Source organism: Salvia miltiorrhiza, chromosome 8 (assembly GCF_028751815.1).
Source record: "Salvia miltiorrhiza cultivar Shanhuang (shh) chromosome 8, IMPLAD_Smil_shh, whole genome shotgun sequence".
Taxonomy (NCBI): domain Eukaryota; kingdom Viridiplantae; phylum Streptophyta; class Magnoliopsida; order Lamiales; family Lamiaceae; genus Salvia; species Salvia miltiorrhiza.
Window position 1 is genome coordinate 19,013,176 of NC_080394.1, and position 24,030 is coordinate 19,037,205.

The window sequence follows — 24,030 nt, forward strand, 5'->3', positions numbered from 1 at the left end:
ACGAATTCGTCATTCAAATAGGCAGCCCAACCCAATTTTTGTGCCATAGCCTTAGAGATTTAGGGTTTCTCAAAGACGAGGGCGGCGGAAACACAGAGGACTCACACCTCGAAGGAGGGCGGCACAGATAGAGAGAGAAACGGAGGGCGGCGTATCGGAGATCGAAGGTGGTGACAGATCGGAGATTTAGGGTGGAGGGAGACAGATCGGAGATCGAGGGTGGAGGGAGAGCGGCGGAGAGGCCGAGTGTAGCTAGGGTTTCGATCCAAAGAGAGAGAGAGAGTGAAGTATGCAGAGAGAGAGAGAGAAGTATGCAGAGAGAGAGAGAGAGATTGATCTATTTATACTTTAATTAGGGGTCATTTAATTAGTGTAAATAAAGCCCTAATTATTTCCTTTTTTGGAAGTGTGTCTTCATTATTGGGACAACCCAAAAAGGAAAGTGTGTCTTCAATAATGGGACGGAGGGAGTATTAAAGAAAGTCCTTAATTTCGAGGTCTACTTTCAGGGCTAACAACTAGATGTGGCCAATGCAGCTTTAATTGCAAACAGCGATACAAAAACATTACTTGTAACATAAATTCTGATATTGTTTGTTTTTATTTAAGAGTAATGCTATTCATACATATTAATTGTGATCATAATAAGATAGAGTAATGCTATTCATACATATTATGTATGTACATAATAAGATATTTTAGTAATTTTACATAATTAGTTATGAGTGGATTTTGAAAATAGCCACTTTTATATAGTAAAAATAAATTTTACCCACTAATATAAAAACTTTAAAAAATACCCACATTTACCATTTTACCCTTACATATAAAATTTTACAAATACCCACTGTTCACTGGTTGTGAATTCAACTCGAATTCACAACTAAATTCAAGTATTGGTTGTGAATAGCAAGTGTTGGTTGTGAATTCACGTGAATTCACAACCAACACTATTTCGAGTTGTGAATTCACAACCGATAAAACTTGAATTCACAACCAATATTATTTCAAATTGTGAATTCACAACCAATGAAACTTGAATTCACAACCAACACTATTTCAATTGTGAATTCACAACCAACGCTGATAATTCAGTTGTGAATTCATAAACCTGGTTGTGAATTCAAGAACATTTGAACAAAATTGCGCGATTTTCATCAATTTTCTTCGTTGCTCATATGTTTTTTCGATTACGTTCAATTGAATTAAGGAGAAATTTATCCAATCTGCAGAAATTCATTCTTGCTGTGAAGAAATGCCCTGCGACCAATTGATCGATTTCGGCTTCATCAGAAGGGGAAAAAAAAGAGCTTCACTCAACGCTAACACATTTTAACATTTTCGATCAGTTTCTAACTGAACCTTAACAAAAGCAGAGCGAAATCAATATCATCATTGAATTGAAATTAGGTTTTAATTCGAAAATTCAATCGGTTATGGATACTGATTATCTGAGGGAGATGGAGGGGAAGGAAGCGCACGACCCTACCGCAGCAAGGCGGCGGCGCGTGTGGCGGCTAGGCCGCTGATCGTAGGCGCAGGGCCGTCGGGGCTGGTCGCGGCGGCGTGCCTGAAGGAAATCGGCGAAGTTGAATCAACAATAGGAGCAACTATTATGCTGGAGATTGGCAACGAGGTTGAAGCGCAGCTAGTCGTGGAGGAGGATCAGATCGACGGTGGTCCGACGGAGAGATTAACGGACATGGAAGACCTTCATTGTTGACTATAGCGAGAGGAGAGAGAGAGAGAGAGAGAGAGAGAGAGAGAGAGAGAGAGAGAGAGAGAGAGAGCGTGTATCGATCTGGAGAGAGGATAGAGAGAAAAAAAGAGAAGAGAGATAAAGAGGGGAAAGAGAAGAGAAAGGCACTACAGAGAGAGAGAGCGAGAATTGCCTATATTTAAGGAGGGGCATTTTAATCTTTTCGTGTAAAAAGTGGGTAAAATTTTATATTTTTATTCTAGTGGGTAAATTTTATTTTTGTTATATGAAAGTGGGTATTTTTATATATTGACACATTAGTTATTAAGACATCATTAATGAGGATTAAGTGAATTGGTATTTTACATTTATAGCCTTAGCCGAAAAATAAGATTAACTTATCAAAAATAGAAATTCAAATTTCAAAAGTCCAATTCTATATCTTTCCCTAATGATTAAACATTTTCCCCCATAAATTAATTTTTATATTTTAACTTAATTTTATATTCTGTACTTAAAGAAAAAATTCCAACTTAATACTATCTTTGAAACATCTAATTACATAATATGTGATATTTCTCAATTTAAATTCCCATTTATCAAACAATATTTATTGTTTGTTATTGACCCATGCCCATAAATTACTTTAACTAATTACACTAATTTGACTCTCATATAATAATATTGATCTATTTGATATATTTTTACGTAGCATTTTTTTGTAAATTATATTTTTTGAATAAAAAATGTTATAATATTAGTTTTATATCGCAATTTATTTAATGGAGAAAATTTATCACAATTTATATTTGGTAGACTTAAATCATACAAGTCTTATCAACATGATGACATATTAATTACTTTCATAATGAAATTACCTAATAAAATTAGCTAGGTTATTACTAAGACAAACGCTATGTTAGGAACTGCTTTGCTTATTGCTATGCGGCGTATGCGCTATTCATGATTGTACTTTAGAAAATATATATTCCCTCCGTCCACGATTTAATGCCCCATTTTGGTGTGGGCACGCAGACTAATAAAGCTGAAAAAATGTGATGTGAATGAAATATAAGAGTAGTTGACTAAAGTGATAAAGATGTTGAGAGTGAGTCTACTAATGATAAAATGTACTCCATCCGTTCCACTTCAATTGGGAAAATTCCTTGGTGCTTCACATGCACTGCATGATGCCGTTAGGATCCTGCCATGTGTCATGGCAAAATTGTAAATAGTAAATTAGTTATTCAATCAAATAAATTGAAAATATAATTATAACCATGGTAAAAGGTATGGCCCACAGTACTTTTATCTGAAAATTGGTAATGATGGCTTGAAAAATACATGAAAATCGTGAATAGCGCTGGAGATCCTTGTATGTTGCTTGAAATTCGTCGGTGAAGGCGCCAATGGCTTGGGTTAGTGATGCTCTGCTCAAAACACTTTCGAAATTGTGAAATGGTGCGAAAAAATATTCTCCCGACATTCGGGGTGAAAAATTGAAAGCACATTGATGAAGCCGTCGTCGCCGGAAATTCGTCGGTGAAGGTGCAACTGGACTGAGTAGATGAAGGGCTTCTTGGATCTGGGTCGAAAATCTGGAATGGTTTGAAAAAAATATCTCCCGACGTTTGTCTCGAAAATCACGCCATGGCAAACAAGAGAGAGAATGGTAAGCACTCTTCTCAAAAAATGTCAGATTTTGTAATTTAATTTGCAAACTTTCAGCCTTAATTTAATATCAGATCGGCGGTCTTAATTTGCAAGCTTTCAGCCATTTTTATCGGCAATTGGTGTCCGAAATGGGATTGCAGCAGCGGCAAACAGCTAATGGACCCATATTTTTTTGCTTTAATGTCTTCATTTTTCTGGGTTAGTTGGAGCGGCGGCAGCAAGCAGGGTGGAATCAAGATTGGTTGTGACTAGTATCCAATATTGAGGCGTGTTGTCACTTAATTAATGTTAGTTTGTGTTAATTACGACAATGATAATAAGTTGCAGTGGGTTTGCTTGTTTGTTAGTATATTGGAAAAGTTTCTAGGGAGAGAGAGAGAGATGCTTATGTTCAATTCAACAGTGTGTTTTTTTAGAGAGAGAGAGTTATGGCAGAGAGATGCTTATGTTGGTTATGGCACTTGGGGTTGGGCGTCGTCTTCTTCTTTCTTCTTCTGCTTTCTCTTTCAGCTGTGTTTTATCACAGTGCTACAACTACAGTCTTGTGACGCAACTGTGTCTCTCTCGGCTTCACACAAATCTGAGTTTAAATTTTATTCAAATATTTAAGGCTTAATTGTACGAAATATATTCGAATTTCAATTTTTAATTTATAGTAATTATTTTTGTTTAATTAGTACATAACTTTTTAACATTTTCAAATTTGACGAAATTAAAATTTCAGTAATTGATAAGTATAACATCATGTGTTTTTATGACCTTATTTTATTCATATTTTATTATTAAGTTGCAAGTTGTAGGATTCAGGGATAGTGATTTTAGAAGAAGAAAATTATATTTATATGAAATGCAATATTTCAATTATTAGTCCAATTGTCACGCAAGAAAATTTTGATATCCATGTAGAATTAATTATTGATGAAATTTTAATTCGAGATAAAATTCAAAATGTTTAATGTTCATGTATTAATTGAAAAAAAAATAGTGCATTAAAAGTTAAATATTATAATTCATGCATTTACAATACATTTGAAAATCCTCAATTAATTTTCCACTAATCAAACTTGAATATTAGAAGTCCCAATCGATTTCTCACTAATCATACTCAAGTTTGAGAATCCCCAATTGATTTTTCACTAATCATACTTGAATTTGATAATCTCCAATTGATTTTCAACTAATCATACTTGAATTTGAGAATTCTCAATTGAATTTCCACTAATCATATTTGAATTTGAGAATCCTCAAGTGAATTTTCACTAATCGTACTCGAATTTGAGAATCCTCAATTGAAATTTCACTAATCATACTCGAATTTGAAAATCTCCAATTGAATTTCAACTAATCATACTTGAATTTGAGAATCCTCAATTGAATTTTCACTAATCATACTTGAATTCGAGAATCCCCAATTAAATTTCAACTAATCATACTCGAGTCTGAGAGTTCCCAATTGATTTTTCACTAATCATATTTGAATTTGAGAATCCCCAATTGATTTTCAACTAATCATACTTGAATTTGAGAATCCCCAATTGAAATTCTTGTAATCATACTTGAATTTGAGAATTCTCAATTGAATTTCAACTAATCACACTTGAATTTGAGAATCTCCAATTGAATTTCTTCTAATCATACTTGAATTTGAGAATCCCCAATTGAATTTCAACTAATCATACTTGAATTTGAGAATCCCCAATTGAATTTCAACTAATCATACTTGAATTTGAGAATCCCCAATTGAAATTCTTGTAATCATACTTGAATTTGAGAATCCTCAATTGAAATTCTTCTAATCATACTTGAATTTGAGAATCCCCAATTGAATTTCAACTAATCATACTTTAATTTGAGAATCTTCAATTGAATTTCAACTAATCATACTTGAATTTGGGAATCCCCAATTGAATTTCAACTAATAATACTTTAATTTGAGAATCTCCAATTGAATTTCAACTAATCATACTTGAATTTGAGAATCTCCAATTGAATTTCAACTAATCATACTTGAATTTGAGAATCTCTAATTGAATTTCCACTAATAATACTCGAATTTGAGAATCCTCAATTGAATTTCAACTAATCATACCTGAATTTGAGAATCCCCAATTGAAAATTTTCTAATCATACTTGAATTTGAGAATTCACAATTGAATTTCAACTAACCATACTTGAATTTGAGAATCTCCAATTGAATTTCAACTAATCATACTTGAATTTGAGAATCTCCAATTGAATTTCAACTAATCATACTTGAATTTGAGAATCTCCAATTAAATTTTCACTGATAATACTCGAATTTGAGAATCCTCAATTGAATTTCAACTAATCATACTTGAATTTGAGAATCCTCAATTGAATTTTCACTAATCATACTTGAATTTGAGAATCCCCAATCGATTGGGGATTCTCAAATTCTAGTAAAATTAATGGAAAATCGATTGGTGATTCTCAAATTCTAGTAAGATTAGAGAGAAATCGATTGGAGATTCTGAAATTTTCTAGTAAGATTAGTGGGAAATGGATTGGGGATTCTCAAATTCTAGTAAGATCAGTGGAAAATTGATTGGGGGTTCTCAAATTCTAGTAAGATTAGTGGGAAATCGATTGGGGATTCTCAAATTCTAGTAAGATCAGTGGGAAATCGATTGGGGGTTCTCAAATTCTAGTAAAATTAATGGAAAATCGATTGGGGATTCTGAAATTCTAATAAGATTAGTGAAAAATCGATTGAGGATTCTCAAATTATAGTAAGATTAGTGAGAAATCGATTGGAGATTCTCAAATTCTAGTAAGATCAGTGGAAAATCGATTGGGGGTTCTCAAATTATAGTAAGATTAGTGGGAAATGGATTGTGGATTCTCAAATTCTAGTAAGATCAGTGGAAAATTGATTGGGGGTTCTCAAATTCTAGTAAGATTAGTGGGAAATCGATTGGGGATTCTCAAATTCTAGTAAGATCAGTGGGAAATCGATTGGGGGTTCTCAAATTCTAGTAAAATTAATGGAAAATCGATTGGTGATTCTGAAATTCTAATAAGATTAGTGAGAAATCGATTGGAGATTCTGAAATTTTATAGTACGATTAGTGTGAAATCGATTGTGGATTCTCAAATTCTAGTAAGATTAGTGAGAAATCGATTGGAGATTCTCAAATTCTAGTAAGATCAGTGGAAAATCGATTGGGGATTCTCAAATTCTAGTAAGATTAGTGGGAAATGGATTGGGGATTCTCAAATTCTAGTAAGATCAGTGGAAAATTGATTGGGGGTTCTCAAATTCCAGTAAGATTAGTGGGAAATCGATTGGGGATTCTCAAATTCTAGTAAGATCAGTGGGAAATCGATTGAGGGTTCTCAAATTTTAGTAAAATTAATGGAAAATCGATTGGTGATTCTGAAATTCTAATAAGATTAGTGAAAAATCGATTGAGGATTCTCAAATTATAGTAAGATTAGTGGAAAATCGATTGGAGATTCTCAAATTCTTGTAAGATTAGTGGGAGTGGGATATCGATTGGGGATTCTCAAATTCTAGTAAGATTAGTGAAAAATCGATTGGTGATTCTCAAATTCTAGTAAGATTAATTGGAAATCGATTGGGGATTCTCAAATTCTAGTAAGATTAATGAAAAATCGATTGAGAATTCTCAAATTCTAGTAAGATTAGTGGGATATCGATTGGTATTCTCAAATTCTAGTAAGACTAGTGGGAAATCGATTTGAGATTCTCAAATTCTAGTAAAATTAGTGGAAAATCGATTTGGGATTCTCAAATTCTAGTAAGATTAGTGGGAAATCGATTGTGGATTCTCAAATTATAGTATGAATGTATGATTAGTGGTAAATCAATTAAGAATTCTCAAATTAAAGTATGATTAATGAGAAATCGATTGTGAATTCTAAAATTCTAGTAAGATTAGTGAGAAATCAAATATATATTATAATAGTGAATAACACTTTTACTTATAAAATGTAATCTCTAATGCTTAAAGAGATCAAATGTGTAATATAATGACGAATTGCACATATTCTTATGAAATCTCAAGTATTTTAGTGAATTGCACCCAATATTTATGAAATCTCAAATGTTAAAGTTCAAATATTTTAGTGAAACACGCCTATATTTAATGATTCTCATTATTATTAATATAGTGAATACCACTTATCCGTATAAATTAAAATCTCTAATCTTGATGTGAATAACACCTATACTTGTGAAATATTCAATATACAACTGCATTACGAATATATATACTTAAGGAATTGTTTGCATGATACAATACAAAGTCTTTATGTGTCATTAAATCTCAAGTATTTTCGCCAAAAGCAACATTAAATTCATGAAATATTGAAATTGCACCCAGTATTTTCTTAACTTGTAAATCATTAATCTTTTTTTTTTAATTAACGTGTATATCATAATTAGCCAAGAGGAATATGCACCACCAAATTGAATTTAGGACCCAAAATTTTCCCTCAAAATCTCTCCCGCCTTCTCGCAAACACTTGGTTAATTGTATAAATATTTATGTGAAAATAGATAATGTAATGCTTCCTGTCCATTAGTATTTAGTAAATTAAATGTATGAATTAATTAATTTGCATTTTAGCATAAAGTCGTCTGATAAGTGTTATAATGATTTTATGGTTGTTAAAATATAAATTAAAAATTAAACTCTAAGAATAAAATAATGACACTATCAAGTTGAGGTCAATGTTTCGAAAACCGTGTAACTAGGGTATTTAATTTAACCATTGTATGGTCCATTTGAGTAAGAATAAATGTATTATAAAAATACTACTATATGGATGACACGTGTCATCATCCTAAAAGCCTCATGCATTGCATGTCATTCATGATGGACTCACCCCTTCAATTGACACTTTTACTTTGGACACGGAGATTAAGAATAAAGGGTTGGGTGTGTAAAGTGGGTGGTGACCATTTGTTTAATGTGTGTAGAGAAGGTAGAGACCACATGCTATTTTTGAAAAATGTCAATTGAAGTGGGACAAACAAAAAAGGCAAGTGTGCCAATTGAAGTGGGACGAAGGGAGTAGTAAATATAGAATATAAAATTGATAAAAGTGTTTTAAGGTGGGTCCATTAGTGACAAATGGTAGTAAATATAGGAAAAGAAGAAGAGTAAAAGTGTACAAAAAGCATAATAGGGCATTAAATTGTGGACGGAGAGAATATTTTATTTTAAGATGGTGATGATGTAAATACGTAGCAAGGGTATATTTTAAAAAATATATATATAAGTATTTATTTTACGAATAAGCCTATAAATTTTACGAATAGATCAACATAAATAATGAACAGATGTATTCAGTAAATATGGTAAAAATAATGAAAATCTCGCCCATATCAGGATTCGAACCATGGCCAAAAATCTTATTCATACGATATATTGATTTATTCATCGAAATTTCAGATTTATTCGAACGCATTCTCTATTCTCAAAATATTTATCATTCTCCATGGATCTTCTCCCTATATATATATATATATATATATATATATATATATATATATATTTTACTATCAATGTATACCTTAAATTGTCAAAAATGATGTTTAAATCATTAACTATAATTTTTGTATAAATTCTAATCCCAACCATTTTGTCTCTAAAAAATTAACGTGACTTGCCAGATGCCGCATAGTATTTAGAATTATTTTTTTTCTGGCACAAAGCGTTATCTCGTGCCTTACTAATTGAAAATCCTGAAAAATAATTGTGCACTTCTTTTTGCATTTGTCAATGTAAGGCACGAATGAAGTCGTTATTTTATGTTAAATAAGTTAAAAATGAACAGTTTTAAATACATAGGGACACTTGGCCTGCCACGTCAGCTTTTCAGAGTCGAAAAAACAGACGGAAAGTACAACTGATACAAAATTGATAATTCATGATTTTTTTTAATAATTTATGATATAATTAATACGGCAAAAGCAATTTGGAGTTTAACCACTAGATTTGATCATTTGTCAACTCTGCACGACTTTCAAGTGATTCTACGTCTTCTTCTTCATTGTCTTCTCGTGTTGATTCCAACTCTAATATAGCTCAACACTGATGAATTTTCGGGTCACCTTCTGGATGTGCTTTTGTCGACTTTATTGGGCTTGATTGCAAGTATTTAGACCTATTTTATACTCCCTCCATCCATAAAACATCTTCTTTAAGGGGAGGTGATACTACTTTTAAGAAAAATTAGTTGTATATTTAGTGAACGTAGAAGGAGTCCCACAAATTTGAAAAGTGGTGATAGTTAGTGAGGTTATTTTTAAAAATGATGGGTCTATTAGTAGCAATGTATAAAAATATATGAAAATTGTATGAGTGATAGTTAGTGGAATTATTTCCAAAAATGGTCGAAGTTGTTTTATGGACGGACGATAATGAAAAAATAGGAAGATATTTCGTGAACAAAGAGAATAATAAATAAAGTGGGCTCTAATACCATCTTCATCAACCCGTGTCTAATCAAAATGCTATATTTATAATGGATAAAGGAAGTAATTTTTTGTTTCAAACCAAAAAACAAAATAATAGTACATAAATAATAAAGGGTTAATTACGTTAAAACTCATGAACTTTGGGCTAATTTCCAATTTTTCCATGAACTTTATTTTTTATCTGTAATTCCATTAATTTAATGATTCGTTCAATTTTTCCACACTTTTTCTTAAATCCCCAAATTAAAAACTGACATGACAATTTATAAGTTACTTGATAAATGACATGGACACGCCGGACGACGATCAAAATGACGTCGTTAAAAGCTCTCTTAGGAACACAATCAAAGTCTTTCTTCTTCCCAAAGTCTCCGATGAAAGTCTGGCGAGGGCCGCCAAAGGGTTGCCTGCCATACACGCCGACACGCACACATACAATACACACTGATACCCGGCGCTCCATTGCTACTCCCATTAACAGAATCCTTCTCGAGCCTATGCAGTTCCATGGCATCTGTGCGAATCTAAAGCTCTTTTAGCATGTCGTCTTTCTCGGATTCGTCACCCAATAATTTCACTGACAACTGGAACCCGCTAAGCCCCAAAGCACATGAATGGCATGAATTGAAGGGGTCGTGGAGTATGTAGGGAAAGTACTCCGATGGTGGCGCGAATAAACAACAACTAGGGCTCGGAGATGGCGGCGAGACACCACTAGTCTAATCGGGTCTGGATCCAGCTGAGATCTTGGACGCCTAATTTCGAGGAATTAGGGTTGACAGTGTCGAAGAAAAAGGTAGGGGTTTGGAGCGAAATCAAGCAGGCAAATGCGGCCGTGGGCGATCGCCAACGGCGAGCTGGAGGTGTGGGGAGGAGGCGTCGGTCTCGAGGAAGTGGTGGGGCATGAAGAGAGGTGACCACCTGACGGCGGTGATTAAGGCGGAGGCGACGGAGGAGGAGGGCAAGGTGAGCGGGAGGGTGGAGGCAAGCTGCATCGAGTAAATGTCGAGGATGGTGACAGAGCTGCCGGCAGTGTAGGTGGGAGGCCGGCGGTCCTTTGGCGGACTTTCACCGGGCTTGGAGGAGGGGGGAAGGGAACGACAATTTGGAGAAAGGGATGAATTTTTTATTTTGTTTATTGTTTTCCAAGTGTCAATTTTTTAGTCTAAGTAGGCGCCATGTCAGCTCGGTACTACCATGTAGGCACCATGTCAGGTTGGTACTTCATCGAAGCTCAAAAGTATAAAAAATTGAAGAAGTCATTAAATTGATGCAACTAAAGAACAAAAAATAAAATTCATGAAAAAATTAAAAATCAGTCAAAATTCATGAGTTTTAACCTAATTAACCCCCCCTATAATAAAAGATCACATCAACATCAAGTACTTGCATTGCATGCATCTCTCCCACTATATAAACACCCTCAAACTCCATATATTTTCCATCACAAGAAAACATCTCTTCCATCTTAACATCACTATTTATCACATTCATCCATGGCTAGAATCGTGTATATCTTATGCATCATTCTCACTGTGGTGGCCCTCATAGCCGGAAATTGTGAGGCGGCGCGCCATCTTCAACAGTTGCCGGGGTTTCTGCCACTACCGTCTCTCCCGCCCATCCGATCCATCCCCGGCTTCCCAAAATTCACCTTCCCGCCGCTGCCCTTCCCCGGATATGCTGCACCGCGGGCCCCGCCCCCGCCCCCGTCTGCCCACTAAAACATCTTTATACGTAGAATAATTAAGCATACAGTTTTATGCTGTGCCATCATCAATGGAATAAATATATCGAGAGGTACCTCAAAAAAAAAAAAAAAAAAAAAAAACTTATGCTAAAAGAAAAACTTATATATGTATGCATGTTATATTGTATCGATTCCTCTTGCATGAGTTAATTTGGTCGAGTTTGAGTCGTGATTGGTTGTTTTAATTATATTATGTTGCTGTAAACTTATGTTTTCTTATTGCACGGCACGGACTCTTTTCCCAATTTCTTATTTACTATCTCATATTTATAAATTTCCATTTAATTATATTTTTGTTAATTCGATGAAGATATACCCCCAAGTACAGCTTTATTAAAGTATTTTATGCCGCATAATTTATGATTTGCGGCTTAATTTAATTATGTCCTCTGTTTCTATTTTCTCCAACCAAATAATCAATCTATATTTAGGGTTGAACGATTGAGATTAGAGACATATATATAAATTGACTCGTGTAAAACATAATTAAATTTAATTAAGCATTAATTAATTTGGAGGGGCGGCTGCCACCAAGCTTTCTGGAAAATTGTTTAATTAAATTGGAAATTTGCGTAAGTAATGGTAAAGGAGTTCCGGCCCATCAGCCTTTGCAGTATCATGTACACGTAATTAATTTTAGGATAAATAGTCTATTAAATCTCAAATTATATTCGTTTTATCAAAAGTATTTTAAATCATAAAAACTATTTTTTAAAATTCTAAATTATTAAGTTTGTATAAAAAAAATTCCATATTTATTTTTCAGTCTTCAGAATCATGACGTGACTCGCCAGATGTCATCGTATTAGTATATTTTTGTAAATGACATGATAGCAAACAACGTCATTATATACCATATCATTTAGAAAATTAAATGGACGTTTGATAACTTGACCTTTAATGCGATTTGAATCAATTGACGTGATACAAAAAAATGTTATATATTTTTTAAAAATGATATGACACAAAATCACATTGCTTTGTGTCATGTCCTTTAAAATAGTAATAAATATAATTACACGGTGATATTCGGCGAGCCACGTCGTGATTTCGGAGATCGAAAAATAAACGGAAGTTATTTTCGATGCAAACCTAATAATTTAAAATTTTTAAAAATATTTCTTATAATTTAAGACATTTTTAATAAAACGAGTACAATTTAAGATTTAATATGTATAATAATTTATTCTCAATTTTAAGGGGTTTCCACTTAAGCTGGTTATCGGTTATCGTACTTTTATTCCGGGACGCTTAATTAAATTATTAATTAGTACTAGTAGTAGTTAGTTTACATGTATGCAATTAATTTCCTCCAACAAGATGCAAATAAACTAAAACTAAATTTTTATTTTCATTTTCTGAAACTTTTAATTTCCATTTGATAAATAAAGCTGTATAGGGGGAGGGGCAAAAACATCAGCTAGCTTTTCATTAAATCAATAATATAGAGAGGTGGAAACTGACAGGTAATACTAAATTTATGGAATACCAGATTTATATCGACTAAATAATTTTTTTGGGATATTAATTACACAAAATTTGGAGGTTTTTCCAAAATTTTGCATATAACTTTTTAGTATAAATACTCCACCTTTTAATTTTTCTAATTTTATATGTGACTAGTAAATTCGACGGGATTTATTATTATATAAATTAGTATTATTTCCGTGCGATATACGAACATACCTATTTAATTAAAATAGTATAAACTTATATTTTTTAAAGTATTATATTTAGAAAATAAGATTTTATAAATTACTTATATTATTATATAAAATAACTATAATAAAGATGGTAGCGTTTAAAATGAAGATGAAACCATCTTATAGTTAGAGGTGTACAAAATGAATGACTAAAATCTTGCCAAAATATTTTTATCTAATGATTATTATTATCAACATTAAATTTTCATCAAAATATCTAGATATTTTTCTTTCAAATTTTCAATTAGTCTTGAAAGGATTTTTGAAACTTTTAATTACGTTTTACTGATTTTCATTTCACAACATATTATTTTGAGGTAATATATATTTAAGAGATAAAAAGTTAATTAATACTATAATTTATAGTGTCATGATTATGTTATAATTAACTTGGTGCGATTATAATTGATACACAATTATAGTGGCTTGATTAATCTTAAATGTTCATTTATTTTATACTTGCTAACTATTCGTTCATAAAGAAAAGAAAGAATATATAAGTAAATAATTTTGTGAAAATTCAATATAAAATTATAAATCTTGATCAATGTTAATATTTGAATAATTTTATTTAGGTTTACTAAATATCATATATACATTAACTAGAGATTTTATGATCATTTTAGACAAAAATATGCCATTACATATTTCATTGAATAAACATGTAACTTAATATTGTATATACGCTTTGAAAACATTTTATGATCATTTTAGATAAAAATATGCGATTACATGTTTAATTAAATATGTAGGTAACTAAATATTATATATACATTAGCTGAACATTTTATGATCATTTTAGACAAAAATATGTTGTTACATCATTAAATAAACATGCAATAATAGTCATATAAGATAGTGTTGAGCTACAATTCCATTTTGGATAAGCACTACACGGTAAAATCTATGAAAATATGATATATTATATCGATAGAAAAAAAAATAAAAAAATATCTGTATAATCTAGGGTAGACAAAATGAATAAAAAAAATTAGAAATAAAAAATTATTTCTAAAAAAAGTAAGGTGGTTTTTGGCGGGAAAATATAACTTACTATTTTTAAAGTGGTTGTGCTTATATATATAGGGGAGAGATCCATAGAGAATCCCACATTAGTAGAGAATAGAGAATTCATCTCTAGCGTTAGATCTACTAAATCCAACGGCTACAAGAAATTCGAATAATTAAAAAATAAAACCAACATAAACGCTGAAAATAAAAATGCTCCGAAATTTTACTGGCCAGAGGGTGTAATTGGGAATTTTACCCGCATCAATAAATCCGGAAGATTTGATTACTCCGCCTTTCACTCTTCCACATCTCCACGATTATTGAATTTCTGCAGACACCATTCGTTTTGTAGAAAACTTTCTGCAGATTAGGACATTACGATTACGAAGAAGGTTGAAGTTCATCGTGTTTCTGCAGAATCATCCTTGTTTCGGCGCACCAACAGGGCGCCGCCCCCTTTCTCATGCCGGCGCCGCCTCCCCTTGCCGCCACAGTCAACACCACGACCACCGACTTCGCCCCACCCGCCTCTCTCTCAAACCATAATTCTCAAAATTTTCTCTGACTCCATCTCATTCGATCATAGGCAACGATGTCTCCATCGCCGATGCGCCGCCGCCTTCGCTTGGACCTCCTTTGTCCACGACTGAACAGCAGCGGCGGAGCATAGGGAAGCTTCAGCCCTTGTGCTCCTATATCGTAATTTATGATCAGCAACAGCGGAAAGATCTGATTTTTATTAAAGGTAATTTAATTCTTTGTTTTTTCAATTTATGGGAACATGATAAGTGTATAAGTGATGGAATGGAAATAATATTGATTTTATGGTGGAGTTGGTATCTTGCATTTGTGTTAATTTGATGATAAAACTTATGACTTGTTCATGTTTCAGAGCCAGAAGGCTTGTTCGTAGGTTGTGGAGCTCGACTTTCTTTATCCCAGTGAAGGAATACATCGCAGATGGGAAAATGGTTACAGAACTACTTCCATGGCTGCAACTGCTGATCAAGCGGCCTTTACGCTGACTATACCTAGACGCAAAGTAATAGTTGAAGGAATTGAAGCTAAAAAAGATGACTGATTTGTATTCTATTCATTTATTAAGGATTTGTGTTCTATATTATTTCACACTTATTTGTTTTATGCCATAGTAATCAAAATCAATGTTTGATGAACTTGTTGTTCAAAGTTTCTAGTTAAACATTCGATAAGTTGTTATTATCTATTCTTTATTAATTTATACTAGTATACACTCTTTTGAATGGCATTGTATCGATGGATTCTTTTGAATATGTGCTCGATTGTTTTGAATAAGTATTCGATTTATTAATTTATACTAGTATACACTCTTTTTAATGGCACTGTATCGATGGATTCTTTTGAATATGTATTCGATTGTTTTGAATAAGTATTCGATTGTTTTGAATAAGTATTTGAAGGAAGCGTTACTCTTTGAATATGGAGTATATTTTTTGTTTGAATAAGTCTACGTAAATTCGAATAAATAAATTTAGAATTCGAATAAACAAATTTAGAATTTGAACACACAAATAATTAAACATATATTTTCCAGTATAATATTTCGAATAACTAAATTAATTTTTTGAATATGAATATATAAATAAATGAACGTAAATAAAATATTTATAAAGTAAAATAACTACCTTCTTCTTCCATTATCAACGACAGAAAAAATTAATTAACTTCCTCAAAAAAAAAAAACGATAGAAAAAATTAAAGCTTCAAAAATTTTATGTGGACGGTTACTAAAAAAACACAATTACTTAATTAGCCTTAATGTAAAAAACGGATAATTCATAATATACTTAATGTGGACGGTTAGATTGTATTAATCTAAGGGTTAGGATTCATTCTTCATTCTCAAAATATATACCATTCTCTATGGATCTTCTCCCTATATATATATATATATATAGGGTGTGGTTCTAGAGAGAACTACATTATTTGTGAGAACGGGAGAATCATCAAATCTAATGCATCCACTGTAAAAATTAATGCATTCGTTGTTAAAATTAATGCACTAATTTTTTTTTTTAAAAATGCTCCCTTCAGGATTCGAACCCGGGATCTGCATTCATCCAACAAGATGATGCATCCACCGTAGATCTTGATGATCGAATGGCTGAAAATGGTTCTCCGGTCTTCTTTTATTTATGGTTCTTTCTTGAACCTCTCCCTTCAGCCATTTGATCATCAAGATCTACGGTGGATGCATCATCTTGTTGGATGAATGCAGATCCCGGGTTCGAATCCTGAAGGGAGCATTTTTAAAAAAAAAAATTAGTGCATTAATTTTAACAACGAATGCATTAATTTTTACAGTGGATGCATTAGATTTGATGATTCTCCCGTTCTCACAAATAATGTAGTTCTCTCTAGAACCACACCCTATATATATATATATGGTTAGCTTCCATGGCAACCACCTACTTAGATGGAGAATAGAGACCACATCATGTCCGTTGGATGAATCTGAATCAAGGGACCATAAAATTTCATGATATTAAATTAATTTAATATGTTTATTAAATCCCGTGAAATACTTCATTTCTTTTCTGATGTGATACCATTCGTCAATGAACGTAATAGCTGAACATTAATATGTTCATTTATTTTCCTACGAACATATCGTTGTTCATTTGTTTTTCTACGCATATATCATCGAACATTAGTATGTTCATTTATTTTTCTACGAACATAGCAACGAACATTAGTACGTTCATTAGTATTTTCTATGTGAACATTAGTATGTTTGTTTGTTTTTCTACGAACATATCAACGAACATTAGTATGTTCATTAGTATTTTCTATGAACGTGTGGGGGAGAGAGAGAGAGAGAGAGAGAGAGAGAGCGTGAGTTTGGAGAGAGGGACAGATCAATGATGGAGAGATTTGAACATAAATAAAAGATTTGATTAGTTGTAATTAGGGAAATAAATAAATATGGAAAAATTACAATAATTAATGGACGAACGATCACCGTTAGATTAAGCGAGATCGACGCACAAGATTTGGTCTTCATTCTCTATATAAGAAGTGGTCTCCATAGAACTCCATCCTATATATATATATATATATATATATATATATATATATATATATATATAGATTTATGAAATTATTTAATATAATTTTTTATTCATGAGTTTTATTTTATTAAAATTGAGTACTAAATGAATTTGAAAATGAAAAATTATAATATTTATTCTAAATTGACCTAAATTAAATGTCTTATGAAATTTATATCTAAGCAGAATATTGATCTATAAAATTTAAAAGAGAAACTGCAACATTTAGTTAAAATTTACCTTAAATTAGATGTATATGGCTGCAATCAGTCACTGGAAAAAAAAATCAACAATAACTTCAACTACTTACAAAATCTTAATAAATTATTAAATTTATAATTACTTCATAATCTATCGAAAATTCATCATATACCACGTTAGTTATTATTTCATGTGTATGACCACTCCCATCACATATTAAATCTTTAGATATTTTTGAAAGAGATTGTCCATGACTCTTGTTTGAAATTTAGTGAAATCTGATGGACTCATAATCATTTTAGCAATAGGAAACTTATTGCCCGCTTTATTTTTCGAAATGAGTACTATTAGTCTAGTGTCCTTGCAAAGTTCATTTGATGGATCAATATTTTCTGAGAAGCGTGATTATGCATGCTAATATGATTTACTCCCTCCGTCCCGACTTTTGGTATCCAGTTGAGAACGACACGGGTTTTAATAAAGTGATTGATTTGTTGTGAGTGGAATAAGGGTCCCACATTTTATGTGAGAGTTAAAATAATTAAAGTGGAGTAAGGGCCCCACCTACTTTTACCAAAAATAGAAATTAATACTAAAATGTAAATGTGGGACGACCAAAAAGGAAAGTTGGATACTAAAAGTTGGGACGAAGGGAGTATTAAATTATATTTTGAGATTAATAGTTAAATACTTATAATTCCATGTTCTTAGTTAACCTCAGAACTTCACATGTATTTTTAAGTGTGCACTGTAATATCCCGATTTTTTCATAAAACAATTTAAGATTAATTTTAGAATATTTGATGAAAATTGAAGGAATTCAGGATTTATATGAACTTAGAATAAATTAGATAAGAAAAACATGTACTATTGTTAGTTAATTAGTAGGATTTCACTTACTATGATTCTGAACTTTCCCATCTTTATAATTGTTATGAATGGTTTTCAAATACAAATTTATGTTTTGATAAACATAATTAGTAATTAGAACCTTAATTTGATGTTACTTTATAACTCGAATTTTAAATTTTTTTTTGAATTTTAAATATTACGTATATATTTTTTTAATTGTTCGTAGTATGAGTTATAACATGTCAATCTATATATAAATGTTTATATAAATTTTTTAATGTGTAGAGTTTGATTATAGAGGGAGATTGATTAGAGATGAAAAAAATAAGAATTAATGAAAATTGAGGAAAATTAAAATGGAATGATCATACGATGCCACATAGGATATATTTTATTTTGCTATTATATATACTAGTGTACCTCTCGCGCTATGCGCGGTGATTATAATTTTTTACTCTCATTTCAATTTACTATGCAACATTTTCTTATTATTACATCAAATATCATGTGGCTCACAAATAATTATCTATCTTTTCACTTAAAAAATATTATCGCGGACCTACTAAAAGTGGTCTGCATTTCATTTTGAATTGTTCCTCTATAAGTGATATGTTTCCATAAATGACAAAAATTATCCCTTAAAAAGTGTATGCCATATCACTTTAACCAATTTACGCTTTTTCCTTAATTTGAGTGTCCAAAATTTTTGACCCACTTATAGTAGTAGGACGGAGGGAGTAATATCTTCATTATCTCTTCTACTTTTTCTTTTTGACTAATATACTCTCAAAAATATTATTTCATCTCTTTTATTTTATTAGTATACTAGTGTACCTCCCGCGCTATGCGCGGTGAATGTGAATTTACACTCGCGTAAAATATGTCTATATATATTTTGTGATATTAATATAAACTAATAAAATGATACCAAAATTATTTTCTGCAGAGTGATCTAATATTTTAATATAACCAATGTAATTTATACAAAAATATAACATGCGTCTATATAATAGATATTGTATCACTTATATAGGGAGATTTTATAATTATACAAATTAAACCAGATTTATCGTATAAAATAAGTTTTATATGAATTTGTTATGTAACATTATGGATTTGGTGTGAAAATGATGAATTAAAAAAAATCAACCTATGAAAATCAAACTCTAGACCAAAAATTCATTAAGCAAAACTATAATTTCACTAAAAAACTTCATGTATAATTTAAGGGATGAAAATTGTTGCTATTAAGCATATTGGTCCTTGACAGACTATATCTCAACACATATTTTTGAGATATTAATAAACACATAAAGATATTTGAACTTAATTTAATACCTATCAAAGATAATTGTATAGATACAAAAAAATACATACATTAATAAAAAAAAATAAAGAAATTGGAGAAGCCTCAACTGCAAAATTTAGAAAGATTTGATTTTTTATTTAAAAATGTTTAAAAGTGAGATCGAAATTACAAAATGAATATAAATTCATGATTTATTTTGTAATTTTTTTTAGAACAATTGATATAATCCCTTCTTAAAAATGAACAATTAATTCTAATTTGAATTTTTAAAATTTTATGTTGTAACTTATTCATAATTTTTTCTATTTAACTTTTAATTTCATTAACTTTCAACATATTTTTTTTTTGAGGGAAAACTTTCAACATATTTAGAAAACTTAACTACATAATAAGTAATCACTAATTTCCTGTTTTGGTTAGTTTACTCCACGTTATTTATTTGTTGCTAGATTTTAATCTATAATTATTTTAATATTATTTAATTTATATAAACGATTAATGACTTCAATAAAAATAGATACACTCATTATTTAAAGAACGTTAACCATATATAAATATATATATATATATATATATATATATATATATATATATATATATATATATATGTGTGTGTGTGTGTGTATTCAAAACAATTAATAAAATAAACCTAGATAATTTTGAAATATTAATAATCAAAAGATATATAAATTTATTTACATATTCGCCAAAATAATTGTTATAATTTTTTTAATATAGCATGCATCAAAAGTAAAAATGTTTTATTTAAAAACCAAAAATAATTCAACAGAAATTCAATGGTTACAATTAGAAAGGGTAATTGCAAAATAAATTATGAATTGAGTCCGCTTATTTCGAACTCATGAAGTTGTATACTTATTTTTCACTTTCACCCTCGGTTTTAAATATTTTCAAATAAATACTAAGTTTTTAATATTTACAATTGGGGCTTCCCAACACAAAACTGAATAAGTGTTTGGGAAAATACATGTACATGCAATTATAATTTATAATTTAAAAAATAATTAATATATCAAATTAGTTGGATGAGATTATTGAGTTATCGGTTCATAATAAATTGTAACGTTAATAATTACATAATGTCCTATTAATAAATTTTAATACTATAAAATAAATAGAAATACATAATTTAAAAAATTAAAATATTAGAATTATACAAAAATATAAATTTATTGAAGTTTGAAATTCAATATATAGTTTGAAGAAGAATAACTACTTTATTATGTAATAGATTAAAAGAAAACTAAATAGATAATAAATATGCTAATTCTCGGCAGTTTTAATTAAGGAGATTAATGGGTAATCAATTTTGACAGTTTTAATTTGTTAGTGGGTAATTTTCACTCCAATTCCAATTATGTCCTTCAAATTGAAAGAAATTACATTTACTTTGCTTTTTATATATATAAAGATATTTTACTATATCGTCCATATTTAAAAAAAAAATAACATTTCTATTTTTATGTAGAGTATGATTTAATAATCAATTACAGAGATGAAAGTATTGAAAAGGTATGCGTGGACATCTTTTTGTATACAATTTGAAGAATAAATTATAGGGTTAAGGTGCAGATAGGCCCCTCAAGTGGAGGCCCTTAGAGCGTTTCAGTCCCCTTACTAACTGTGTGTGCAAATTGGCCCCCGAACTAAAACAAACGGTGCAGATCGGCCCCTCTGACTTAACACCGTTATGGGCCGTTAGTCAAGGGGGCGATCTGCACCGTTTTTTCGGAGTTCAGGGGCTAATCTGCACCTTTTAACTTTTTAATTAATTCAACTCTCTCGCTCAAAATTTGATCGTCGTTGTCGCTGATTCAAGCTCCGGCGAGGCCGGCGGAGGGCGCCGCCCCTTTCTTTCTCTCTTGGGCGCCGCCGCCTGGCTTTTCTCGATGAGGAGTCACCTAGCTTTTCTCGATAAGGAGTCACCTCTTTCTCTCAAATCCGGCGAAATCCGGTGATAAAGGCTGACGATGCCCGTCGCCATCTACACTATCGGCGTGCTGTTGAAGAAGGACGCCTTCAAATCAGAGACCATGGCCAACATGATCTCGATCTCGATTGGGGTCACGATCACCGCCTACGGCGAGGCGAAGTTCGATTCGTTGGGGGTGATTCTGCAATTGGGGGCGGTGACGTTCGAGAGAGAATTCGAGTTTCCATTTCGATTATGTGATTTTTGGGAGCAATGACGCCGATTTGGAATTCCCGATTTGGGGCTTGGGAACTTGATTTCGTGATTTTCCTCATCTGACGGCGATTGACGCCGGAAAAGTTGGTCGGAGAAGATGAGATGTGATTATTTTTAATGAACGGTGTGCAGATTAGCCCCCGAACTTCAAAAAGGGAAAATGTGCAGATTAGCCCCTAAACTCCAAAAAAACGGTGCAGATCGCCCCCTCTGACTAACGGCCCATAACGGTGTTAAGTCAGAGGGGGCGATCTGCACCATTTTTTAGAGTTCGGGGGCCAATTTGCACACACAGTTAGTAAGGGGACTGAAACGCTCTAAGGGCCTCCACTTGAGGGGCCTATCTGCACCTTAACCCTAAATTATATAATTAATTAATTGGATGAGAGCTTGAGATAGTATGTGTATATGGATTGTAATTTATAATTTTAAAAAGAGCTTAATTTTCAATTAGTTGGATAAGATTATTGAGTTAGTGTTTCTTAAATAAATTATAATATATAACACTATGATATTATTTTATAAAGATTACAAAATATAATATTAATAATTTATGTTTAATATAAAATAAATATAAATATATAATTTGAAATTTTAAAATATTAGTATTAAGAAAAAAAAAGTTGAATTATGGTTCCTCGTCTTAAGGAAAGTATCACTTCTTAAAATATAAATTTTTAATACGTTAAAACTTTAAATTATCACAACTTTCTCATTTTGAATTTATTAGTACATATTATATATCAAATTAAAGGTAATTTCATGGTTTTTCATTCAAGATGTATATTACATATTTTATCCAAATTATAATTTCATAAAAATGCGAAAAATATACTGTTCTACATGCATTTTTCATCTCCTTTGTCGCGTTTATTCATAGTTTTTGGGTGTTTTCATCGAATTCTTGAGTGTCTTTGGTTTGAATTGTTAATTTTGTGTGGAATAGACTACTCGTCCGTGCTCGTGTTGTTTTTACAGGTTATTGGACTCGATTTGTGAAGTTTTGGATGAAGCGTAGTGGAGTACGCGAAGTGACGAGTCCATAGGCACGAACGGGGCTAAAATCGGGCATCGAATGAGCAAGAACGGGCGCCGGGAAGTCCGTGTGTCGGAGGACACGCGGCCGTGCGCGAGGACGGCGCCGGGAGGTCGCGCGGTCCGGGCATGCGGCCGCATGCCACGGCCGCGCGACGTTGCAGAGCACGCTGGAAAACCGTGCGGGCCAGGCGCGCGGCCGCGCGAGGAGACGCGGCCCAGCCATGCGGCCGCGCGACGGTGCCCGCGCGAGGCGCCGAGTCTGCCCAACTTTTCCGAATTTTCACTAAAAGCGCGTTTTTGGAGTATTTTCGAGCTTGGACGACCTAGGGCATATAAATACCTTCCTTTAGCTTATTCCAAGGACCTTTTATCATTTTCTGATTTTTCCTGAGAGCTGTGAGACACGGAGCAAGAGCAAGACTGAAGATTCTCGATTTCATTACGGTTTTTCATTGTTTAATGTTCATTAGTGTTATAGAGATTTTGAATATTAGTCATATGTCTATGTGTGGCTAGATTTTCTTTTCCCAGGGTTTAGGGAGTAAACAGGATTCGAATTTCTGACTGTTGATTTAATTAATTGAGATTTCTATTCCTTTTTATGTTCTTGTTATAATTGTTTGCTTTATTGCTTGATCACCAATTTAGCATTATCATAGGTTTTAATTTGAGATCGGGAGATGATAATTATAACCTGAACTAAGAACATAGAACACATTTATTCTAATTCTAAAGGGAATTAATAATTGTGAGGGCGTTAATCCTAGGAACTTTTAGGAGATACATGTTAGAAGTGTGATCCAGGGATGGTAGCCTTGCATGTAATCAACGATTTGTATGCCACGGGAGTGGGTATGAATTAACTTTGAGATTGCCTTAGGAATTATCTCAATAATTGAATCAAACGTGTTAGTTAGGAGAATCTGTTGAAACCTTTGCCTTGGGAAACTCTCTTTCTTTTGTTACTTCGCATTTTCACAGCTTGATTTCTTTTAGTGTTTCTTAATTTTAATTTAAATTTGTTTT

At 31.9% G+C, this 24,030-nt stretch overlaps 2 long non-coding RNA genes across 2 annotated transcripts; both read left to right on the forward strand.

Moving 5' to 3' along the window:
• The first annotated feature begins 3,010 nt into the window (after window positions 1-3,010).
• Window positions 3,011-4,045, forward strand: LOC131001716 (uncharacterized). Its single transcript, XR_009093995.1, has 2 exons — window positions 3,011-3,371; window positions 3,467-4,045. It is a non-coding gene; the product is annotated as an uncharacterized LOC131001716 (long non-coding RNA).
• Window positions 4,046-14,541: 10,496 nt separating this feature from the next.
• LOC131001723 (uncharacterized) lies at window positions 14,542-15,573 on the forward strand. The gene is made up of 2 exons (XR_009094003.1): window positions 14,542-15,051; window positions 15,199-15,573. It is a non-coding gene; the product is annotated as an uncharacterized LOC131001723 (long non-coding RNA).
• The last annotated feature ends 8,457 nt before the right edge of the window (window positions 15,574-24,030 follow it).